The 25,330-nt window shown below is 39.3% G+C and overlaps 1 long non-coding RNA gene across 1 annotated transcript in view; it reads right to left on the reverse strand.

Moving 5' to 3' along the window:
* Positions 1 to 2,078: 2,078 nt before the first annotated feature.
* The window catches only part of LOC137665976 (uncharacterized), a 38,606-nt gene continuing 15,354 nt past the window's right edge, over positions 2,079 to 25,330 (reverse strand). Inside the window, exon 3 of the long non-coding RNA XR_011048572.1 lies at positions 2,079 to 2,164. This is a non-coding gene — a long non-coding RNA (uncharacterized lncRNA). The remainder of the gene's footprint in view (positions 2,165 to 25,330) is intronic.

Below are 25,330 nucleotides of genomic sequence, written 5' to 3' on the forward strand. Positions count from 1 at the left end.
CAACTTAGGAAGTCCTCACTTGGAAATCCCCATGGTTTTATGTTCCGTGATAACAATTTTGGTAAAATTCTCTTCCAGGTACTTTTTAATCAGTATCAAGAAGGCTCATAGATTGGAACAAGTATTCTTCCTGTAGTCTTTAAATTACCAGCACTATCCAGATGATTAGAGATTTCTCTCGCTCTCTCTTTTCCCTCTTCAGTTATGTATTTGTCTCTGTATTCTTCAGCATCAAATTTTTTGGTAATTTGAGAAATTCTCATCTATTGTTTGAAATAATATCCATTTCATGGAGGGGAAATCTATTTTTCCTATTCCTCTCTTCCCTTCCACCCCCCACCCCTCCAGTTGTGCATTCCTCTGCACAAACAGACCCTGGAGTTTGTTGCACAGCAGCCTGTCTCTCTCTATTTCCCCCACAGTTCCCACAAGAATATTGTATTCCTGTCTCCCATCCTGTCCCAGACTGTCTCTGTGGTTGCCATGTACTCTTTAATAGTTGCCACATTCCACCTAAAAAGTAGAAGAATTTCTCAAAACACTCAGCAAATTATTACAGTTTGCTCAATACTTCCAGACCTTCCTTCCCATGTGACTGCTTTTATATGTAGTTTTGTGGTCCTTAGAATGATTAAGGTGCAGAAAATGTATACTTTCTTAAGCTCACTCACCCGTTATGTGGCTAAAGGCTCAAGTCCCCCCTAGGTGTAATCTGGCAGAAATTCACGCATAAAATACAAATATGAAAACAAAAATCCAGATTTGGGATTAGTTTCTCTCAGGAGAGAAAGAAATGGTTAAAAAAAATCAGAGTGCATTAATTCAGACTATCAGACTCATGAAAACTGCACTTTCCCGAAAGATTTAACTCTGACCCAGCAGTCTAGATTTCCACCCTTGAAGTAAACACAGAACAACAGCTAGGACTTGGGTCCCAGAAAACAGTACATCCCCTCTGCAAAACTCACATCCACTCATCTTCGTAGCCTTAAGATCAGCTCACCTAGTGAAAGGGTGCATAGACCAGCATGATGCTCCTCTCTGCATTCAGCATGCCAGAGAGCCTAAGAATAACACTGAAGGCTGTATCCTCAGCTGCTAGGTCCTGAGTGTGGCAGCTCCACTGACTTGGGAAGAGCTGTGCCAAACTAGCTAAGGATTTGGGCCCAAGCATGCACAGGAAATGAGGCTGTATAGGCAGAGCAGACAGAAAATCACTTCATTTCTGGCACACCAGTGGATGAGTGCCCTTGTAGATAGGAGGGAGAAAGGGAGAGGTTTCCCCTCCATCTCTCTGCTTTTACAAAGCTTTCCCTAGACCCTTTGAGAGACGATGTCTTCACAGTGTTTGCAGGAAGCTCAGACCTTTGTCCGACAGCTGCAGAAACAGAGGGTCCAAAGGACTTTTTTTCCTCTCTCTTAGTACTGATACAGCACCAGTAACGGCATGGCAGACACAGCTGTCTTACTTGGGTTCAAAGCCAGTATCTTTTCCTTTTTTCCAAACACACACACACATACTCACTGTATCTTTTGATAAGAGAGGATGACATCATCTCCTACACAGTTGTATTTCCCCCTCTCTTTCAAGACCATAGAGGTACAAAACAAATACATTATGTGAACCACTGTTGAGGAGGGGGAAGTGAGGGTTCAGATACACCCCAACTTGCCAAACACCTTTTAGATGGTAAACTTTTTCATTCACAATAGTCAGTATTTGGAGAATTTGCTTAGCACGCAGAAAAATCCACATTTTCTTTTTTACACACTGAGAATTACAATTAATGCTACTGCTATGAAGCTCTGATGAGTCCTTGCAGAAAAAAATATATTTGTGAGACAAATTAACTGAGGTTCTGTTTTATGATTAATTGTACAAAAGCCACTTCAACTGCATACCTCTACACCTCTACTTGTGAAGTGAAGAAACGGCAAGAGAACAGTATCTGCAGCATGAATGTGAACACATTTTAAGAAATTAAAACCTATTGTGTGATTGTATTTCTTTGGACTTTCCATTTACTAAAAAACTTTTCCTTATATCTCTCATTTCTACTAAAAATTTACATGCTTACTGCTCATAAAAGCTCCTTCTTAACAGAAATGTGGGTAGTTTTCATCCTGGAGTCAGGGCAGTCCAAGTAAATTTGAACTTTTCCTCCTGAAAAACAAAACAAAATTCTCACTTACCAAGAAATCTTTTAACCTGCAACATTGTATATGCTATATTCCACACTCAAATTCCATAGCTTTTCCAACTGAAGATAGCTGCTAGCAAGAGCAGGAGGGTGGCGAGAGGAAATACAAAGGCTGGATCACATTCTCCAAATGCATTACACCTTGTGCAAGGTGAATCTAAAACAGTATTAGATCCAGCCTGTGCCATCATGTAATTAGTATGCCCCATACTGTACTCAGGTACAGCCACTAGAAAAGAGGGACGTACATCAGGAATTTTTGACTGAATTGTTTGCAGACACAGTGAGGAAGAGAGAAAGGTAAGCTCCTCACGGGGAAGTCAGGCAGAGCAACAATAGCAGTCCTGAAGCTCTAGAAAGATCAAATATTTGCCCCCTAGAGCTGTCTTAGCAAGAGACAGCTTCTATTCCTCATTACACAGCAGTGGAACAAAAACTGAAATTTCAACTTGGGGCCATGCCGCATGGAAGTGCTCCCTGTGACTGCAAGCCTGGAGTCTTGTTCTGATGGGATCTTGTGGTGCATTTTTTTATTACAGATTTTTGTTACACAGCTCTTTGACTTTTGTTTTTGGTAAGGAAATACATATCTATTTTAGACAGTATTACCTGACTTTGTAAAAGCACTTTGACGTCACAGATAAAAACTCATATAATTATGAACACAGGTGTCATTTTAGACATTATGTGACAAGCTAGAGGTGAGATGACCTCTTAAAACCATCTAGTCTACTTCCTTCTCTGCCTTAAAGCTTGGATCCATTCAGTATGTTTTTCTGCTGCATTGTGTGCACACGCTCACAGCTCTGTAAACAAGAGTTCCTCTGCTTTTCACTCTTACGCTTACATGAGACTTTCTTATTTCCATTCTGATGCAGCTGAACACACTTGACTTTAGAAGCTTGACCTGCCCTGCTGGAGACAGGGTCACATAATAATTGATAATGCCAGGCCTAGTAAGAAAAAAATCCAAAGAATCACAGGAGAACACCAGATTACACTGAAAAATTGCTTAGCTGAGAAAGGGACAGAAGAGTCCATACTCCTTACACCTTTCATGTTAGACAGAATAGTGCTTATTTCTGCTTGGAATTTTTAGCCTTTAAAAATGTTTTTTGAGCTCCTACATTGTGTCTCAGCTGGTCTTTCTCTTCTATCCCATCGTGATACTTGTAACACCATTGTGTTATTCCTGTAAGGGTTCCCTTGAGGTTAACTACACCTCCTGTTAATATAAGGCCGAGAATGGAATACTCAACATTCCTGCTAAACTGCTTGGGTTTGGTCCCACTTAAAACCCCTTTTTTGTTTGTTTGGTTTTTTTTTTTTTAATTGTGAGTCCAGTTATTTGAGTATGTTTATCTCAACTATAGTGGTTTAACCAAACGAATGCTTCCAGTCTGAAGACAATAGCTCTATCTTCTCCATGGGGAGACTGGGAGGTTCAGCTTATTTTCTCTGAAGGACTGTAGCCTCTCTGGTTAAAAAGACCACTCACAGCCAAACGTTTTGATTTCGGATGACATCTGGCTGCTGGGGAAGCAACTGTGAGACAGTCAATTCACTATTCTGGACTCTGCTTTTGTGGGCAGAGCAGATGGGCTATGGTGGACATTAGAGGCTGAAAACTGCCAGTGGGACAAATAGATTTTACAATAGACATATCATAGAATATATTGAAACAGATGTAAGGGAAATTAATCTATACTATACTGGAATCATACTGGGGCATTTCCCTAGGATGAAAGCTTCCTCTAAATATGCTAACACTTTTTTTTTTTTTCCCCAGGAAGAGCAGAACAGTTTCACGGCTTGTAGAATAACCTTTCTCCTGACTTTTACCCCATCCCATATGTCAGTCTGATCTGACAGAAGAGTCCATAGCACACAACAAATATTTAAGATGTAAGGAGAAAATCATCAGGACTGAAAAGTGGTTATCCATTGCTCTGCCTTCTGTGTCTTTCTTCCCTTTTCTCCTCTTAACGTCTGTAGAGTTTTTATGAGAATATTGGGGTTATACTATGATTAAACTTCATCATAATTACCAGATTTTCAGCCAAAAAAAAAAAAATCACAGTGTTCATAAAATGCAGTCACAGGTCCAACTCAGACTGCTTGTTGTAGCACTAAAACAAGATAAAAGTAAAAGAGAGAAAATATGTTAATGCACGAGGTCTCTTTATTGCTTTGTACAGCGAAGAAGGAATGTCCTACATGTGAAGGCAAATATCAGCTTCTCAAAATGCACTGCCAGCTTTGGACATGGCAATAGATAGCACTTTCCACTACAGGCCTTTCTTTTTTAGACAAAAAAAATGTGTTGTGTGTATGGGTATGTATATTAAATACAGACACAGATATCGGGTCAATCACATCATTTTCTACCACAGACTACTATTGCATGGATAAACACACAGTTTCTTAAAAGCGCATCACATAGTTGCTAAAATCTCAGTAGCTGCTCTTATTTTTCAACATCAAAAATAGATTCAGACATTTTTAAGATCTATATTGATTTGACTGACAGTAACTGGCTCTGAATTACTACATCTATATTTAGAAATCTCTGTACACACAGTTTACTGCACCAAGAGTTGCACTCAGCTATTCATACATTGTTTCCAGAAGTGATGGGTTGTATCAACTGCTAGGATTCATCATACAAAGTCACCAGTGAAGCTTTGCATTGTGCTTCTCATTGCCCTTAATAAGCAAGTCTCGGAACCCAAGATCCTTCTGATATTTTGGGAAGAAGAAATTAATACGTATGCAGGCTACATACATACATATGCATACATAGATTATTTGTTTTCTACATTTCTAAGTATTGGAACTTTCAGCTTATTTTAATCATAATGATACTGAAGAGTAACCTGCTGTTTGCAAATAAAATCTTTACATTCAAAAGATAACTGAGGAGATCTGCAAGCAGCATCCACTCTTGAGACCTGTCTGTGTAGTCTGTCTTACATGTAAATCTAAGAATTCCAGAAAAATTTATTTTTCAGTTGGAAAGAATATAATGAAGGACTGAAGACCAGGGGACAAGAAACAGAGTTACAGTGGAAAAATAAAGTCAGCTGGGTTTTCAAAAGTCAAAAATTGCCTGAAACTAAATCAGACAGAATGAGTCTCTATCCCTTATTTTAAGAACAATCCCTTATTTTATTAATTTCTTGTCTTTCTTTGTCTTTAAAAATCAAAACAAAATATAAACATTAAGTAACCTTATTTTCAGTGTAGAATTTCAGTGCAGGAACTCACTAACAAAAACTAAACACAGAAAAATAAAAAAAATATTTAAAATAAATTATCTGCATTGATACAGTAACTTGCACATCTGAAATAAAAACCAATTATCTAGTTTCATCATTCAAATTTTACTCTTTAAATCTTTATGATACCACAGACTTCTATTTCTGTACATATAGGTATAGAAATAGCATATAAAGAGAAAGAAAACTTCTGGAAATGTTTCTTTTCCCCCTCCTTCCAAAGAACTGTTGTCTGAAATTCATTCAAATGCACTTGTTCTCCAAAACAATAGTTTACACTTTTGCAGTACTTTAAAATCCAAACATTCAAAATGCTTTATGAACTTATTTTAGAAATGCCATTGAAAGGCAAAGGAAAAGAAGTGTGAAATAAATTTCTAGAATAGCTCTAGTCTGCCTTAAAATTAGTTTAGCCAGGATTTTCCTGTATGCTTAATCATTTAATATTTAAAGATTTATCCTGCATACTTTCTGTGGGAAAGATTCTGCATAGTGTCTAGATCTACTGGCCCAATGCGCTGAAAGTACAGAGCAAAGTGATCAGGACCAAAGGCTGTCTCTAACTGGGAAATTTTAGTTTATTGCATTCCTTTCACAACTCATAGACATGCTAGTGACTCTAATAATTACATCCCACCAACATCCAATCCCTAAAAAGACAACTTGTTCTTTCCAGAGTGAGTTGGAAGATCATTTCACATAGCTCAGTAAAGACAAATATTTGCCACAGGGCTGCAGTTTATGCAGAAGATTCTCAGTTGTTCACAGCAGTGAACTCTCAGGTACAAGTAACAGAAAAAAGAAAAAAAAAAAGGATAGGCTCTAAGAAAAAAATTTCTTCTTTTTGCAAAAATGTTGAATTATATGAAAGAAAGCTAAGTGCTACAAAAGCGATAAAAATGTATCACACTTTAGTCTTACATAATTCACACAAACCACTTGATTGCAACAGTAAAGTAAGTAATATAATTTTCCACGTTTCACCAGATTTTAAATTATATATCCTATTAGAAGAAAGGTTACTATTCTGAGCATTGTATTAGCTCTTCTTTCAGCAGTGTATATAACTAAAAAACTCAGTGTAACAGAGCTTAAGTTTCTGTTGTGACTGAGGTGTCCAGTCACAACAATCTCAGTGTAGTTTTGAAAGTTATTTATTAATATACATATGAAAGGTTCATAGTTAATTTTAAATGTGATCTTTTTCAGTCAACAGTGAATGTAACTAAGAATATTTTAAAATATAGCATAAACTAAAATTCCATTTATTTCAACTTTGACAACGCAGCACCATTTATAGGCAGCGGTGTTACCATTAGCAATTCCACTCTGCCTACAAATTAACTGAAAATGAACATAAATATTTGCTTTCAATTAAACAGCCACCAACCTGCATTATCAGTAAGTCATCCTTCAACCCTAAACAGCATGTAACAAAAATTTGTCAAAATTATTTAAGTATAATGTGCATTTTACCTTGAGCATGTAGAACTGCCAAAGCACACCCCCACAGTTATTGAAAGAATAATAGAATATTTTCCAGCTCATAGAAATGGCTTCTGACTCTTAAGACAGGATACACAGTTACATTTTTTAAGTTCTACATGAAGGGAGCTAGAGATGATGGAGAGAGTTTCAGTTGTTTTTAAAATGTGCAAATGATTTTTATAATGTAGTTCAAACTTGCATGTTTTCTTGTCCTCACACTTACAGATAATTAAAGAAATTAAGGCTAATTCTTGAAGAAGAGATAGGTGCCCCCCTTCCTTGATTTGATTTTAGACATTGTCAGCCATTGAAATACCAATGGCTTTATTTCCTTTCTGTAGCTCTTCCAAACACAGCTGATCTCCATATTTTTTCCCCCTAATATAGTCCCTGCACTTCAACCTGTGATTATCCTCTTCACAGATTTTCTGAAACTCCTGGATTTCTTTGTGAGATCAAGCATTTCTTTAGTCATTGTTTGTGCCATTTATTGCTGACCAAAGCTAAACAATTTACATAAATTATTCGATCAAAAGAAGTCTGCTATTATTTAAATACCTATCCAAAATAAAAATCAGAAAATTTAAAATTCAGAATTGTACTTTAGAAATGACACTTCCACAGTCTGATTCAGCAATTCTCTCTAACAAAGCTGACTCTTCATGAAGTCATAAAACTACAGTGAAGGTCTGAAAACGAACAGACATGAATCACTCGCATCAAGAGTCATGCACTAAGTAATTACGTAGCGTTCACCTTTAAACCTTTGTTCTCTCGGTTTCTTACCACTTGTGAAATGATTGATGTCTCTTCCTATCCAAATAGGACAGTGGAAAGAATATTTTCCTCATTTAAATAGATTAGGCAGACCATAGAAATGCGCTGAATGTTGATTAGGAGTCAGCTTGAAATTAAAATGAAATTCAGCTGTAACTGTAAAGAATTCCACAGCACAACTTATAAGAATAAAGATAAACTGAAATGCATTAAGATTGACAAATATGTTTTTTAAAAAGAAAGCAGAACTAGTAATAGTGAATTGTGTATTTGTCACAAATACCCATAGGCAAAAGAACACTGTACTTGCATAACGCACTACTGAGACAACATTAAACTAAGGCCAGTATATCTATTCTTCAGTGCGTCCTATGTCCTTCATAGGAAATTACGAGCTAGTTACAGAATACGTAGTAGCACCTCAGTGTTCACCACATCAGAGCAGAGGAACGATGCCGTGCATCTCTCCAACAAATCCCAGCTAAGCAACACTGTTTAAAATTAGATTTTCCATGAGCAATCCACATAGTAATTTTTTTCACGTCATGAATCTATTGAAGAGATTTTAATCTCCATGCAGATACTTCACAATTCACAGTCACAAACAACGTCCTTAACTTTACCAACTAGAAAAACAAAGAAGGGTGACAAAAAGGCCTTTTCTCAGCTTGGGTCTGTGAGAATTGTGTACTCTCTTCCTCCCCTCCCAAATCTCCCCTACTCCTCTCAAAAAAACCCCTTTAGGTATCTGTTTGACTGAGTGCAAACATTATCAAAGCACGAGTAATTCAAACCCTTCAGGTTTCAGGCCCAACCGTCGGCTGAAACAGAGAGAGCACCGGGTTCAAGTGCCATCATTTCCCACATCGCAGACAGGTGAGATGTCAGAAAGCTGCGATGGTGCAGCACTGTATTTGAGGTCATTTTCAGAAGCTATAAAATTTACTATTCTGTTTTGGGACTGCTGGAGCTGAAAAGCTTCAAAAATCAACTCCCAAGAAAACTCTTGTGCTTGTCACTGGTTGTCACTGGTTGTCACTGGAGGGGAGGCCCTGAGGGCACTCGCAGCCCTGCCTGATCCTGCCCAGACCCCCATGACCTCCTGCACCCTGCCATGGCCCAGGACTCCATTTCAGCCCAGCCTGGGGCCATCATCCCCTGCCTGGGCTCACTGCCAGGGTGCTGCCTGGGCTGGCAGCTCCCTCAGAGGATCCCTCAGTCAGGGTCCGGCAGCCAGGGCCTGTCCCACCACCCCAGGCAGGAGTGAGCAGCCGGGAGGCACTGGGGCAGCTCCAGCCCCCAGCATCAGACAGCTCCCTGGGGACGGGGACAGGCCGAGGACAAGCTGGGCTGTGGGCCTGCAAGTGGGCCCGGCTCAGCAGGGCCCACGGCTGGGCAGGGCAGGGCCATGGGGAGCTGGAGACCGGCCCTGCAGTGGCGTTTCTGGGGCAGGGACTGACAGCCCCAGGGGCTGGGCAGGGACATTGGGGCCTGTTGGTGCTCTCAGGGCTCTAAGAGAGGAGTCCTGAAAAAAATGCCATTTTTTGGGCTATGCAGTCACCCAGCCAGGGCTTTAGAAACAAGCAGACAGTGTTTTTCCAGCAATAACATTCTGTGATTCTGTGATTCTGTGATATCCCCGATCCCTGGTCTTTTGGCCACTTAAACTTTTTTCTGACTCAGCTGTCCAGTTTATAAAATGAGCATAACATTATCTACTTTTGAAGAAATTTGACATCCCCGGTCATCATGTTCTCAAAGCGGCAAATATTACTACGTCGCAGAACTATGAATGAGAAGCCAAAAAGATCAATTTATTTTATTCTGACTAGTTGTGTCGTTCATCAGAGATGTATTGCAGATGGAGAAAGAGGAAAAACATTTTGTTGTCTTTCCCTTCTCCCTCTCCCAAAATTAATACATTTACAGGTGCTGTTGAAATATAATCTACATCTTTTAACCTCCATCTGTGTCATTTGCAGGAGTTATGATAACACTTCAGCAATCCTCTACTCCCTTCCCCATGGAAACTGCCATCAAACTGCCAAAAATGAGACAGAATGCTTTAAACTAACCACTTTTCAATGGAGGAAGGCCTTTTTTTTTCTACAGCTCTTTCCATGGGATCAGAAGCCATTGCTGGTTGCCTAATTGTTTAAAATCTTGTCAAGTGCACAGGCAAGTGCTTAGCCCTTTTAAATGTGACTTTTTTATTTTTAACTAGCCTTCTAAAGCAGAATTCGTGAGCCTGATTCTTCTCCTATCCCACCAGTTGTCAGCCATCAAGAACTCATTAATTCAGTAGAGTTTCACCAGTTTGAAACCAACATGGAAGGAGTTCCATCATTTAATTTTGGAAGAAAGTTTTCAGTGGAATGAATGAAAGAGAGAACATATATTATTTTCATTCCACAAGGTAGCTCAGCACCATTGTGAAAGGAGGAACTCCTGGGCTGGTACTGTTGGCCAGCACAGGAAAAGGCTATGTATCAGGAGATGGAGGCTTCAGTCATAAAAATCCAATAGACTTCCTTTGTGACTTTCTGTTCCCACCCATGCCACCTTTATATTAATTTTCTAATCTACAAAAGTAAGAAAAATTAGAATAACAAGTTCCATTGAGAAGAAATAAGTAGTAATACCAACAGGCAACTCTTCTGGCTGCTGTGAATTCAAAAGGCATATTTTGCTATGGAGTTCCTTGAATAAGTGCTGCAAGGCAAATCTAAGTTATTTCTAGGTTTATAGATTAGCCTTTGGTATAAACAAGAATTTTCACATGAATAACACCTTCTGAGTCCAATTTTTGTGTTAATGGTAAAGAACTAAATTTCAAACCAATCTATTAAAATGATATATGTATGCCCATGAGAATGTATATGATTGGGTATGTCTCTGCTCTGGTCAAAGCATCAGGTTCTGCAAAAATCCAATCATTTAAACTGCTAAAGGCACAGAACTTCATTAATTCGGACAATATTAGCCAAGCAGAGGAGCAAAAAAAATTTCAGCTGTACCCCAGTGTTTTAGAAAGAAAATATTCTAGGAAAAAATGATAATTATACAGTAAAACTTTAATAAGACTGAAGTTATTTGAAACCTACAGTCCTGTATTCAGAATTATGACAAAGTATGGCACAACTATTAAAACATTTGGTAAGGTATGAACAGATATGCAGCCAACTACATGGTTCTCCCCTACTGCAAGATTATACTGTCTTTTATTCTAAATGCATGAGAAATAGGATTTGAAAGTAATAAGTATGTGACTAAGTAAATGTCAAGAGAGGAAAAAAAAGGAAAAGGCAGCCTCACCTTCCACTACTATTGCAGAGTTACACCTTGCATGTTCCTGGAAGGGTACAGTACTTAGGGACTCAGTTTTTCAGAGGTAATAATATCCCTTAGTGAGACCAGCTGCAATCATTAAAAACCTTAGCATCTTATGAGGACACAAAGAGGAATGAGACCAAAGTGTCTAAAATGGTTAAGGTCAACAAATTCTTGAGCTTAATGGATATGTGACAGTTTTGTTGAACACAGCTTTAATCTTGTTGTTTAAGGGCCAGGACCTCCTGAGGTGCAGAAATGGGGCAATCAGGTTGACAACGTTGCCTGACAATCTTGCTTTGAGAAGCTGGTTGGATCCATTGGGCTTTACATCAGGACACAACTTTCTCCTCTGGATCTCCTGAAACCTTTGCATTGACCTTAAGACTAGCAATTAGCTCTGGCACAGGACAGGTGCTATCCACACCTCAGAGCCAAAGTCACTGGAAACAGCTGATTTTTAAAACCGTTTCTTCAGAATAGTTCAGCACATTCTTATTTAACCTGGTGAGTTTAACTGTTAGAGCAGTAACTCAGTTAACAAAACTCTTCTAACCTTGGATTGTTTAGCAACAAAAATCAAATCAGCTTCCCCATTGACTGTTCTATAACAAGTTTTATAAAGATTTTGTCTTCAGCAAAACCCAGAAGGCGGTTGTAGGAAAGCACTGTTGAGAGCTTTTCAGATAAAAGCAAAAGAAAGCCAAAGAAAGCCAGCCATGCTTTCTTCAAATAGATGTTAAATGATCAATTTTTCTGGAGATACATGACCACTGGTTATATCAAGCTCTTTACTCTCTTCTCTTGGGCCTTTTCTGGCCTTTCTTTCAAAGTCCTCATACCTTCATTCAGTCCGCCCAGACTCAAAATACCATGGCTCACTCTTTAAAAACTGCTTTTTTTCTGGAAAGTGCGCAGGAGCTGAGAGAAACACTCCTGACTTATACTTCAGCTTGCCTCTGGATATTGTTTGTTTAGCCTGTAAAATGCCACACATCCCAATTCTGATGTACAAACTGCACAACAAAAAGCAATGTATTATTTTTGCTCTCACAACTTACCTGCAAAGGAAAAATAGAACAGCATTACAATCCCCCATTCAGTATTAAAAGTGGGATAAATACTATAATATTTACTTTTCAGTTATTCTATACTATTCCATATTTCTGTGATTCTGGAAAAGCTGATATTGAGGTAAATTAAAATTTTGCTCCAGGACTTAGTGTCAGAGGGTTTGCTCTTCATATTTCTTATTATTCATCTGTATCCTCCTAGTAAGAATGTTGGTATTGTTTGCAGAAGTCATTTTTCTGAGTCTCATCACTATGGGTCTTGATATTGTTTTTATTAATTAGTAATCATTATGTATCACGGTCTTGCTCATTTGTTCCATCTTGGAGATAATTCCTGTCCTCAGATGCCATTGGTTTGAATAGGAGTCTTCTGCATACATCCAATTTTTTGTTCTTCCTGTTTGTGGGGTTTTGTTTTGTTTCATTATTTGAAAAAAAAAAAAAAGATAAAATTAAAAAACCACTCTGGAAAAATAAATCGCATGTACGTAATGATAGAATTGTCCCCCCCTCACAACTGGGTTATTTTGGGTCACATCTCATTTTCACATCAAGAAAAAAGTGGATGAATAGTGAATGGGAAAGTATCATTATAATTGGAATCCTGCTGGTTTATGCAGGCCTGCACATCTGGAATAGGGTGGGAAAAGAGAAACAGAAAAGTGGGAAAGGCTGGATTCGTCTCACTAGACAAAACCAGGGAGTCTGGAAAGCACATGTAGTCTGGTTTCTTAAGTTACAGCGAAAGTTAGTGCTCAGGAAAGAAAACATTCAGCAGTAAGTCCTTCCTCCCCATATATCTCATGTTCAGAAGTGCTCCTGTTCTCTCTTTGAAGCTATACCTCAGCCACCTCCATTAGTTACTTTCTATGCATGTGTGGGCTATTCTCTTCCTCTGCAGGCCCCAGTGAACACTTAACTGAGGTGGCAAAGTGATTCTCCTCCAGCCAGCCTCCTAGTTACAGATTAACAGGAACAGCCCTTGTACCATACAGCAATTTAGACAGGCAAACACATTCATTCATGTGACTGATAAAATGTGTTTGCTTTGTGCTAAAGAATCTATAAAAGCCTTTTCCAACACTGCTATTGAAAAAGTCATGGAGGTTTCATCAGTGATAAACAACTTCAGTGCCTTATCTGGGTCGCTATGGTGTTACATACATGGGTCTGCACCCAGCGGCCTTTACAGATCTTTGGAGGCTTCAACTTGGCCTCCAGCTGAGCCCCTGGGCAGGGAAAGAACAGACGCACGGCTAGTCTCCATAACTGTGAAAATTACCACCCAGTCTCACAGATGAGAGGGGTAGCACATTGACCCCAACGATGCAGGTCTGCAGTCACTCCACAGAGGACAAAATGCCTTCGCACTCTGACCTCTCCAAAGAGCTCCAAAGCATGCAGCCAAGCCATGCATACACTAAAGACCAGAAGAGAGACAATGCATGCAGTTTGCTAAATATATGCTACAGGAAGAAGCCACAAGGCTACATTAGTATTCAACAACAGTGACAGTGTGGTGATGTACACTGTGAGGAAGTATCACATAACCCAAGCACTATTATTTTTATTACCATTATTTTGTCATCTCCATCTTATTTAGCTCTCCACTTATACTTCCCAATCTATCATACAGCATAATTACATTCAACGAAGGAGCTCTCAAGTTACATTACAAAAAGAAACTCATTCTTAGAAGTTTCTCAACTGAGTCGTAAGCAATTAAAAACAACTCTGAGTGCTTCATTTAATTTTCTTGAATGGCAGAAGTCTTAGAAGTAGGTAGAAGTAATTTCCTTTGCGGAAGGGCCATGAATTCATATTATGGCATATGAATAATGCATTGTTCCATTTAAAACATCTGAAGAGCCAGCACAGTCTGCTGAAAGCTGGACCTACTGGCAATATAAAGCAAGGGACTGAAGTTCTCCAAATAAGTCAAACACAAGTAATGCAGTGTCGAGGAACCCTGGGGTTGCCTCATCTGTCAGACACAAGGGACCTATAGAAGAGGGGACCTCCTCTTGTTCCAAGCACAAAGTTGGCTTATGAGATGTTTAAAAAAGTAACTTAATAAAACTAGTCTAATTCCTGTAGGGCAAGCTATTTGTGTCTCTCAGCCACTTGACCATGAGCAAGGTCCAGATATTTCCCATTGAGAATAGAGATCTGGTGAAAAAAATACTTCCCTCAGCACTAGTGTCACTGAAGCAGCATATTCGTTATAGTCAGCACTGCAAGATTTTATAACTAACGACTAATCCATTTTATAATTAACCCTTTCAGATCTTAGAACAGAGAACACGTCAGGTGTATTAATTCTGCAGCTGTAATTCTGACTGCATAGCTCTACCACTTTTAACGTCACTTTGTCTTTGCTGGGCTCAGTAATCCCTGGCTAACAGGCTCACCTTAAATATACAGACAAGAGACTGGGGAAATTGGTGCAGAAGTGTGTTTAGGACTGTAACTGGGTTTGGGGCCTTCTATGATTTCTGAGAAACTGTATACTTGTTAAAAAAAATACAGCTATAAAAGTAAAATCTTTGTTCTGAATTAATGTTTGCATAATCAGGACTGACACTTTGATATTTTTCTGATTTGGCTAATCTTAGTGCCTTCTGCAGAAAATATAAAGTGATTCTCCACGATTTCTATTGGCTGTCTGGACAAAAGGTTCTTTGTGCACTGCAGGACCAAAAGCATTACATACATTAAATAATTGAGCTGAAGGTGTGCTACTGATAGGCTTGTATGCACTATCGTTATTTTATGTTGTTCATGTTGCTGGCTTGCTTCCCACTTTGTGGCACAGTAAAGTAAATGACTGCTCAGAAAGCTGTTGAGCAAGAATGAATCTGCTACATAATATACAAATTGCAACAGATGATTGCTACTTTAGACAATAAAAATCGTATTATTTTTAATAGCTGGGAGAATGTAGGTTTCTTAGAATACATATTATGCTGTAATTACTCACCGGCTATTTTTGAATACTGCATTACCATCTTAATTTACTTCAGCTCCACCTAGAAAACTCAATATATTAAAATATGACCACTTGTGCAAAAAGAAGATTAAATTCTACCATACTTTCAGTGGGGCTCATCTCATTTAGCCTTAACTAACTAAAAGGTGAACAAACTTTAAGTTAGTCAACTAGATATTCCTACAACGGGATGAAGAGCTTTGATAGAAAACCTATTACTTTGCCACAGTTTTAGAAGTAGCCAAAGCAACTGCTTTAGATAGGTGCAGATTTTAGACAGCTAAACTGTATGAGATTAATTCATTCCTTACTGGTGTTTGTGTTTCACTGCTAAGTACCTTACTACAGTTGAAGTACAATATCATTGAGAATGAGAAAAAGAGGCAGAAGATGGACCTTTGTTAAAGAGGATTTATTTCACAGTGTAGGGACAAACAAGTTAAATTTAAGTTACTTCTGCCACCATTACTTGCTTAAAACCTCGTTTACCAAATGAATAGCCCTACTGAGATATCAGTGGTATTAGCTGAAGAGTTAGGTGAATAAAGCTGGCAGAGTTGACAGCATGATATAACCCTATTCTTTTTTTCAAATACCATGTGAATGTGATTCTTCATGTTCTTCTTCTAGTTAAATGTCAAAAACAAGCCAAATATTTCAAAATCTTGTCCTCTCATTCATGACTTGAATATACACCCAGTCTTGTACATGGTGAATAAAAACTGAGCCATGTGCAGATCATTTAGATCATTAGATCATTTCAAGATCCAAACAAAAAGCATGCATGAATTTCTAGCACGCATTTAACTTAGAGAATTCCTAATAGATATCTTGGAACAATGTTATGCTATTTATTCTCCTCTTGTAGTTTCTGCAACTTCATTTCTGCAATATAATACAGAATTTCTAAGAATATAAAAATATTTTTCTCTGACTTTTGCAGACAAAAATAATTGGTTATTCTTCAGTATTAACCCCTAAAATGAGGTGATGGGAACTTCCAGCTGCCAGTCCAATGTAAGCCTGAAAAAAAATGAGCCCCATATGGTCCATAACTCACCCTTATTCTACAAGATGTGCCCCAATGACTTAGCAGAACCTTCTTTAAATAAGAACAAAAGACATTACCCTTAATTTAAGGGCCCAAACTAAAACCACTAAAACATAACCAAAGACTGGACCAATAAATATTGTCCTCTATATTGGTATTTCACTTAACAATCAGGGGATTTTTGAATTCTATTTGGGGGCTTCTTCTGGAGAGGAAGGAGGAAGAGAAGAAAATCAGAGAAAAGGTAGGAGGCTTTTAGTTTTACTATGAGTTTTGGAATGGAGAGTTTTGAACTAAGCTGTCATCTGTTTTTTAAACCACAAGCATAATTAACAAAATAGTTATAACAGGATAGAATTTTTTAATCAAAGCTGTAATAATTTCTAAGAGATGTATGATTCCACTAAAACAAAAATGTATTGGCTTCCTCAAGAAATTACATGGTAAAGTACTGTGGTGTAAATTGTCATGGGATCAGAGGATACTTTAGGTTGGAAGGGACCTCAGGATGTTTCTAGTCCAACCTCCTGCTCAAAGCAGGCTCAGCCATGAGGTCAGAGCAGAACACTTAGGGCTGTTGATCAACTCCGTCTTGAAAACCTTGCAGGACGGAGACTACACAACTCCTCTGGGCACTTGCTCCACTGCCTGACTGCCCTCATGGGAGTTTGCTCCTCTCTTGTTTCAATACACATCTGTTGGGTTTCACCTTCGCACCATGCACTGCTGTGCATAGCCTGGCACCACCCTCTCGGTAACCTTCATACAGGCACTGGGGGCTTCTATTGGTCCACTCTTGAAGCTGCCTCCGCCCCAGGCTGACCACCCATTATTTATTTGCATCAAATCCATGATCTGTAATACAAAACAGCATAAATCCTCCTGCATTCAGCTCACACAGAACTTCAGCTGACATTGCCCCTAAGAGTGTCGATCAAGGAAAAGGCTTACCACTGACATGGAAGCTCCAATCTGTCTGCTTCCCCCAGATGAATGAAAAAATTACTCTAATTCCTAATTTCACTTTCTTTCATTGCAGCCTCCAGCAGCACCTCAGGCATGCTGTGAGGACCACTGACTTTCTTGTGCTGCATAAAAACATGCTGCAACTATGAGGCATTATTATGGCTATAAGAGTAGGAAATTGATTGTACAACATGAACTGTCTAGTATCAGATAGAGTTACAGCTTCCCAATACCAAGAATATGCATCCGATGAGAGAAAAAGTAACATGAAAAGTCTGCTACAGTTCAGACAGGTACATTACCCATGCTAAAATGATCTTTTATTATGAGTGTAGTGTAATGCACAATTTCACACCTTTCTAACCACCTCTAGAGAGACTTCAAAGATCTAAAAACTTTGAGATCCTTTGGAGGATATGAGGAATGTAACGATGAGTTTTCTAATAAGTACAAGTTTTTCTAGCCTATCGTACAATATCATAGTATATATTATAATGGAAATGGTCTCAGTGAATGCTTTTTGATTTGCTCCACCACAACATCAGCCAGACACCCTTAGGTAACCAGCTCCCTCCTAAACCAGACACAGAAGGCTTCTGCACTGAGGCAGACAAGGCACTTTCTTGCACCTCATTCCACCACCTGGTTCAGAAATATGGTAACAAGCTGCCAGGGATACAGTCACATCTGAATTTGTCATAGCCATTTTTTCTACCATGAATATTTGACTATGATTCAAGTATAATGAAAATATGGATACACTCATCTGCAAAAGAAGCACAAAGGAACAGTGAAACAAAAGTAGTTCGCATCCTGCCATTAAGGCGCTGGCCTGAAAGTTCAGTTTAACTCCACATTTCACATTTTTTTAGCATGATCCTATGTAAATCATTTAGTCTCACTATGCATTTGATTCTTACCTGCAAAAGTGATTTTAAAATGTCCCTTTTGCTGTCCACTATTTGTTTGCCGTTATTCTTTTATACTGTCAACCCTTTGGGGAAAGTACCATCACTTTCTCCTTGTAAGAGCTACACAGTATTCAAGAGCAAATCCAGTTCAAGTAAATGTTAATTTGGAAGGGCCTTAGATCCTAAAGTTAGGCAGGATAACTGCATAGCATGCAGCAGAAAACAACTGCCTGAGTTTCCATCACAGTTTTTGGGCAGAATCTTTAGTCTGCTCTGAGAAACACTTCTCACTCTCCACAGCACTCGGCTTTACACTCATACCTGCATGAGCTGCAGTCACAGTTTAACTGGTGCTCTAGGCAGTAATGTTACACAAGGTCACAGCACACGTTACACCTGAAGCAATATAGAAACCTGCAGATGAATGTGGAAACACAGGATACAAACAGTGTAGCAATGGCATAAATTATCTGGTAAGATTAACTCTAGAGTTATAGCCTATCAGCATTCCACTGGTCACTTAACAAGAAAGGACAATTTAGGAACGCTGTTGGCATTCACAAAGTCATTTGTAGTTCTGGACACATTTTTTTATTGGAGCTATGAATTAAAGTTACTCTGCAGCAATACTTCAAGAGAACATAATGAACAAATAGGGTGGCAGGAGCAACAGGTTTTGGTGAAATATAAAATTTAACACTCTCTTGATAATCTGAGCACACATAAGGAAAACAGAATTTAGCCAAGAAAGCAATTAAAGCTTCAAGCCAAATCCTCTGTGGGCATAAATCAGTTGCACTATTTTATATAAGGTGAAGAGCTGGCCCTGAAATGAATTTACCCTACTGCTGTGTTATCAAAGAACTTCTATTCACCTCTTTTGCTCACCAGCGCTTGAAAGGAAGCATCCCATGAAGTATATGCCAGAATCCACACGATATATCTCATTGCATTTCCTCATCATATCCCCTCTGCTGATGACCTCTGGACCCTTCCTTTCAAATCCTCTGTGTTCTGATACCCCCACTGCACAAACATGGTTACCTATTTCCTACAGAAATAAACTTTGCTCAGTAACCATGGACATAGTTTATCCAGTCAAGAAAACACATAAAACAACTGTCCATTGTGAAAAAAATCAAAACGCTCCTGTTCCCATTCAGTGACCCCATCCCCACTGACACCAGAACGGCAATTTTTCTTATCTGAGGAAACATGACCACATGGGAGAAGATTACGCGCTGGAATATTGCAGTCACATTGAGCAATGCCTTTCTTTTTCCTCTTCTGTAATCACAGTACTGAAGGATAGATCTGACAGGATTTTATTGACACAGACTTTTTATAGATCCAGTTAAAAGCTCCCCAGACACTCATTCAGCTTCCTGTACATATAGTACAAAAGCACTGCAGAATCATTATAAGTGTAAATACTTTTTGCTGTGAATAGGCAGGGGAGAAAAGAGGGGAAACCCAAAAGACCTTAACAGACATCACTTCAGTACAGCACACTACCTGTTTTAGTTTGCCATAACCAAACAGAAATACTTTCTCTTATCATTAAGGGAATTGTAAGACATGGCCTGAGTTCTTAGCCTTAATCTATCTGATCTTTGGCATATGTCTCCTTCACCTCATTTCCCTATCTCAACAATAAAGACTGGTTCCTTCACTTCATCTGTCTTGTCAAATTAGACATGTACACTAACCCTTTCACCCTACATAATGTGGTTGAAATAACGTAAGAGAGCCCTAAAAGCCTCGTATCCAGCCACAAAAAGATTCCTGCAGTGAAACACATAAACCTACTTACAGAAGTAACACACTACATCACGTAACAGCCTGATCTCAGTTGAACCTCCAGAAATACATACGCTAATTATATCTTTAATTTTATACACTTTGAGATCCTTAGCTGAAGAATTCAGTCAACTATCACAGTAATAGCACCAATACTAGTTAAAGTTGGAAAATAATTTCTTCCTTAGCCTCTTGGTTTCACACCTTTATCCACTTTTGAAGCTGATTTTTTTTTATACTTTAGGGTAAAAACAAAACAAAACACAACACCAGTACATCTTGCTAAAACGGGAGAAAATTCCCAGCAGTTTTTGTGCTATGGAACAGTGGGAAACAAATATACACACACACTCTTCCCATTGTAATTCTAACCATACTTGTTTTTGAATAGGGCAACAGCAAAAACAGCTGAAGTTTGAAATGTGACACTCAGCACACGTATTGTCCTTAATGAGGAGTACATGGTGTGCTGTGTTTGCGGAAGACATGGGTTTTGCTTTTTTTCTTCAGTACTAATTGGCTAAAAAAAAATCCCTTCCCATTTTAACAGAGCTTAATAAAGCTGTGCCTTTTTGACATCACAAGTTACCTCTGCCCAGATTAACAAGCTTATGGACTGCTGAAAAGATTTGAGGGTAGTGTTCATACACGGATAACATCATACTGTCTGATTCATAAAATGATAGAAACATGAGTAAAATCACCTAAAAGTGGTCACTGATCCATAACACAGACCAAAGATTGGCTCTGGCAGCTCAGACTTAACTCAGTCTAAATCTCAGATGAAGTCAGAACACCCATTTCTTCTGGAAAAACTTGTGATCATCTGCGTACTTCACTGTGCCTTGAACTGCTTTTGCACCCAGCTGGAGGCCTTCCTTCCCCTTCTCCAGCCATGAAAGATTTGGAAATGATGTTTCTGGATGTCCCGCTTCCTTTGTAAGTAAGTTCAAGGCCCCTTTCCTACTATTCCCTGCAGAGAAAGAAATGCTGTTTTTCACTGCATGCTGCTGCTACCATCTTCAACTACGTACAGAGTGCAACTCTCCTGCAAAATGGACAACTTCTACAGTGTTCTTCTAGCCTTTAACCTTTTCATGGCCACATCTATGCCTTCATCTCTGTGACCACTGTAAGGCCACAGCTGTAGTGTACGAAATCTGATCTGTCTCACTGTGAGAGTGGTCCCAGGGGAACCTCTTTTTCCTTTGGATCAAGGATTTAGATCAGAACAGAATGGCTATGGGAGACATTTACATGCAGGGTATGCCACGTGGACCATCAGGATCACGGGCCATTATCGAACCAAACCACAGACACTGAAGGTTACATGCAAGAGAGCAAGCCAAAACAATGCCATGCCTTAAAGGATTTAGAGCTTGGTCATGCGTAAACCAGGAACATGGTCATATAATCTCTTATTTTATGGGCACCTGCAGGAAGCAGGCTGGCATGGCAGATATCCGGGGACAGATACAATTTTCAGACAGGAATAGGATAGATGCCCAGGGCATGGAGGGCCACAGGCCCCAATATCTAGATCCTGTGTATCTCTAGAGAGATCAGGTGCAACTCAGATACAAAGGAAGACAAGAGCATTCATTAGCATCTAGATGAGTCAGAGCAATCTGTCCAGGCAGGAACAGGAAAGGGGACATATTTACAGGGTTGTGAGTGTGTATATCGCTCTTATTTAATGTTGTCTTTTAGTCACGGAAGCTCCTCAAGCCTAGCAATGCTCCATAAATAGTTGTGACTTCACCCTCACCCTGCAACCAGTCTAACAATATTTTGCAAACTCCCTGTTTCACCTGCTCCATGCAGCACCACAGTGAAACCTCAATGGCACATTGTCTTTCACTCCCAGATCCTAGCTGGTTAAGTTTTCAGCCTAGCAGATTCAGAAGATTACTAATACTCATAATTTAACATTGCAACAAGCCAAAACCCAGGTTCTAACCACAAAAACAGACACCTCATGCATGCTGCCCTAGCTTTCCAGCTCAAATAATTGTCTGTGACTGCCAACACAGGACACATGAGTAACACACTGGCACTGAAGTGAGTACTGCAAGATCAGTTATCAGGGTTTGCAAGCATTTCTCAGCAGCAGGATAGGCAGCCATCATTTTCCATCTCTGCAGGATTTCAGCAGAAACAAGCCTCTTTAACTTCGTAAAGAAGAGAGAGCTTTTCAGCCTTACACAAGATGTCGTGTATATCATTATAGCAGTGCTGCCTGAATATAATAAAAAAATGCAGATAAGTGCCCACTACCTCTCTCTTTCATTTCTGCATTTCCCATTCTCTAGTCACTGACAACTTTAGCTAATCATAGCTACGCTTTCTGCTCCCTCTTGCTTATCTTTGAAACTGTTTCTGAGAAGGTCGTGTCCGACGCCACCATTTGGCCTACACCAAAATCCTAGCACCTTCTTGCAGCTCTCAGTCTTGGACATGTGGCATTGTTGTGAGTTTGGGATAACAGTCCAAGTCCTGATCCTTATGCTGAGGCTTTCCAAATTAAAAGAAAAAAGTATTTTTCTTACCTGTAGTTCTTCCCAAGCCTTAAAAATGCTTCTGAGGACTGCATGTCAGAAAAGGATGAGGACTTGAATCTCTGAGGTACGCTAGGACAACTGCATTCTTCATTCTGCTGAAACACATCATTCTAAAGCATCCACTATGGCACAGCCCTTAGCCAGACTACAGGTTTAAAGGCAAGTAGTGATGCCAGGGATGCTGGCAGGAGGTGTCCCAAGGCTGTGTCAGAGAACACAGAAAAGGCAGCTTTGTCAGATCACAGAGCTGATCTTCTATGTCTACCATTCTAAGTCTTCAGCCAATACCAGGTTGGTGGCAACACATGACAAAAATCCTGTGGATGAAGTACAGTGCTGTAGCAAGTGCTGCAACTATCAGTTGACATCTTGATTTTTGCCAGCAAAATGCACACTCCACCATGATCCTACAGGTTGTAGTTGCATCAGGGATATAGAGAAAAAGAGTAGGCAAGGTTATCAAGGAGAAAGATGTAGTCCACTCATTTCTGTGATCTCTACGAGGCCAGCTAAAAGGGATGTCTCCACTATGCAACTTTTCATAGCTACAAACAAGTTATTGAAGCTCAGACGTCATGCATTCTACCCTATCTGCCATCACTGATGGATACAGAAGGAGCAGAACTGTTTTGTGATGGCTCACAGACTGATGGAGAAAAACACTCTCCTGTTAATAGAAAACCTCACCAGGTCTACAATAGAGAGACTGGAGATGTGCATACTTTCAGTTCCCCTGGAACAGATGGGGTAAGCCAGACAAGCCACCCCTGGCCTTCACACATCTTCTTTTGCAGATAGCTTGGGCAACTATCTCTCACAGCTTTCCATACTTCTCAACAGGCTCCAACCCTTGACCTCATGATATCAAGTCTTGTCCATAGACAGTTAAAAGCTGGGAATTGCTAGCTTCTGTTGCTGAGTGGCAACTGCATGATCAATGCCATGAGCTCAGTGCTCGCCACCATAGCAGATACAGAGGAGGCTGTCATGCATCTTTCGGTATTCTAAGTATTATTCCAGCCTTAAAACACAGAAGCAAACTTTACTAGATAAATTTTCTTTATCTCTTCCCCACTTATCTCCACCTGACATGATTAAAAATTCAGACTATAATAGATCCATACCTGTGGTTTTATCCACCATTGGCAAAAAGCTTAATTTTCTGCAGACCTAGAGAGACACATAAGTCTCAGGCCTACTCCTGTTGATGATGGTTAGTACCTCTGTAACACAGACTGAAAGCAGGGAAGTCTCAATCCTAATGTACTGCATGATCTGCCAAAGGCATTAGTCTTGTCTCTTCCTGGTTTTCCTCTTGTGCTGACCTTGGAAAGAGAAAATCGGGCTGCAGAGGCAATCACTCACACTAATCAACCCCAAACTCGTAAAGCAAAGGAACACTTCTTCCACCAGGCACTACTGAAGCTCAGATCCAGACATGTCTCAGTACCAAGCTCTTGCTGCAGCATCAGGCCTCTTCAATTTGGGAGCTGGACTTATGTCCTGCTTTTAATACCAAAATTGCCCATCAACCTGTACATAGGTCCTTACATACAGCAGATTTCTCAGAGCCATGGAATCATCTGCGCTTTTGCAAACCAGCATGTCATAGTGTCTTTTGTTTAAAATATAACACACTCCCTCATTTCTGAAAGAGAGCATTTTGATAAGGTCATCTTGATAATTCTGAATGGAAGGTTCTTAGAAAGCGATATTAAAGACTGATTAAACTCTGGTGCGTCTTCTTGAACTTAGTGGGGGATAAGGATGTTCATCACTTTGCAGATTTCCCCTTATTGTACAGACACGACTGAAGAACAAAAGTGTGCTCACTAAATGATTGTAAAACTTCATTGTTCCTCACAGAGTTTTAGCATAGTTTTCACAGAGGGGGACTGAGGGGAAGGTTGTAGGTTTTGGCTGGAAAACCATATTTCAGAACAATGCTAATCTAACTACTATTGACTATCCCATGGATAAATGTGGCCAGCATTGTTCTTTGCAAAAAAAAAAATGTACCAGCATTGTTCAGAGACACTAAACTAGGATCTTTTTGGCTACAATTGACAGTGGAACATGTCAGTACACAATACCATTCTGATGGAGAAGGCCTAATGCTTTGGATGTTTACCTGAACATTATTGGTGCTCCCTCACTGGAAACAAAGTTATCAGCAATGCTTTTCTGCCAACCTTTCTTCCTTCCAAGCAAATATGATAGACTACAAGAACAACTTTTCAGTTCCAGCTAAATGAGCCACAGGTCAGCTTTAAGTATAATAACTATATGCTCTAAGCATAATAATATAATAAGACATTTATAAACATCCAAAAGATTGTGTTTCATGAATAAGCTGCTTTAAATGCTATTTAAACAAACTTATCCACCACTAATACCAATGTTGACATTGCCCTGGATTTATAATGCATTTCCAAAGGTCATTAATATTGTCATCATCAAATATCCAGCATTTCTTCTCTGAAAGGCGAGGATTTTTCTTTTATTTGACCTCATAGTATCAAAGAGAAACATTTCAAATTTTTTTCTGCAAACACTTTTGACTCTCTGTTCTAATTCAAGACAAAAATAAACTACATATATTCTGAAACCTCAAACATCCCACCAGGCAGGGAGCTCAGTTTTTTAAGCAATCTTCATCTACTGCAAAGACAAACTATTTTGAATGTTTCTAGGAAGATTTCTAAATGCAAGTTAGCTTGTGCTACCAGAACACTTGGTGTTACAGGAAGAGAATACCAAATACAAAACACTCAGGCAATTTTCCATATGCACCCTTTTCTTCCCTGCAAGATATAGCAAATGCTTCTACTCCCTCCACCACACTGACACGATACCTTCATTCTGGGACATATTCAGGCCACCATTATCATGGCTGAGCATTGCT

This window comes from Nyctibius grandis, chromosome 1 (genome assembly GCF_013368605.1).
Source record: "Nyctibius grandis isolate bNycGra1 chromosome 1, bNycGra1.pri, whole genome shotgun sequence".
Lineage (NCBI taxonomy): Eukaryota > Metazoa > Chordata > Aves > Nyctibiiformes > Nyctibiidae > Nyctibius > Nyctibius grandis.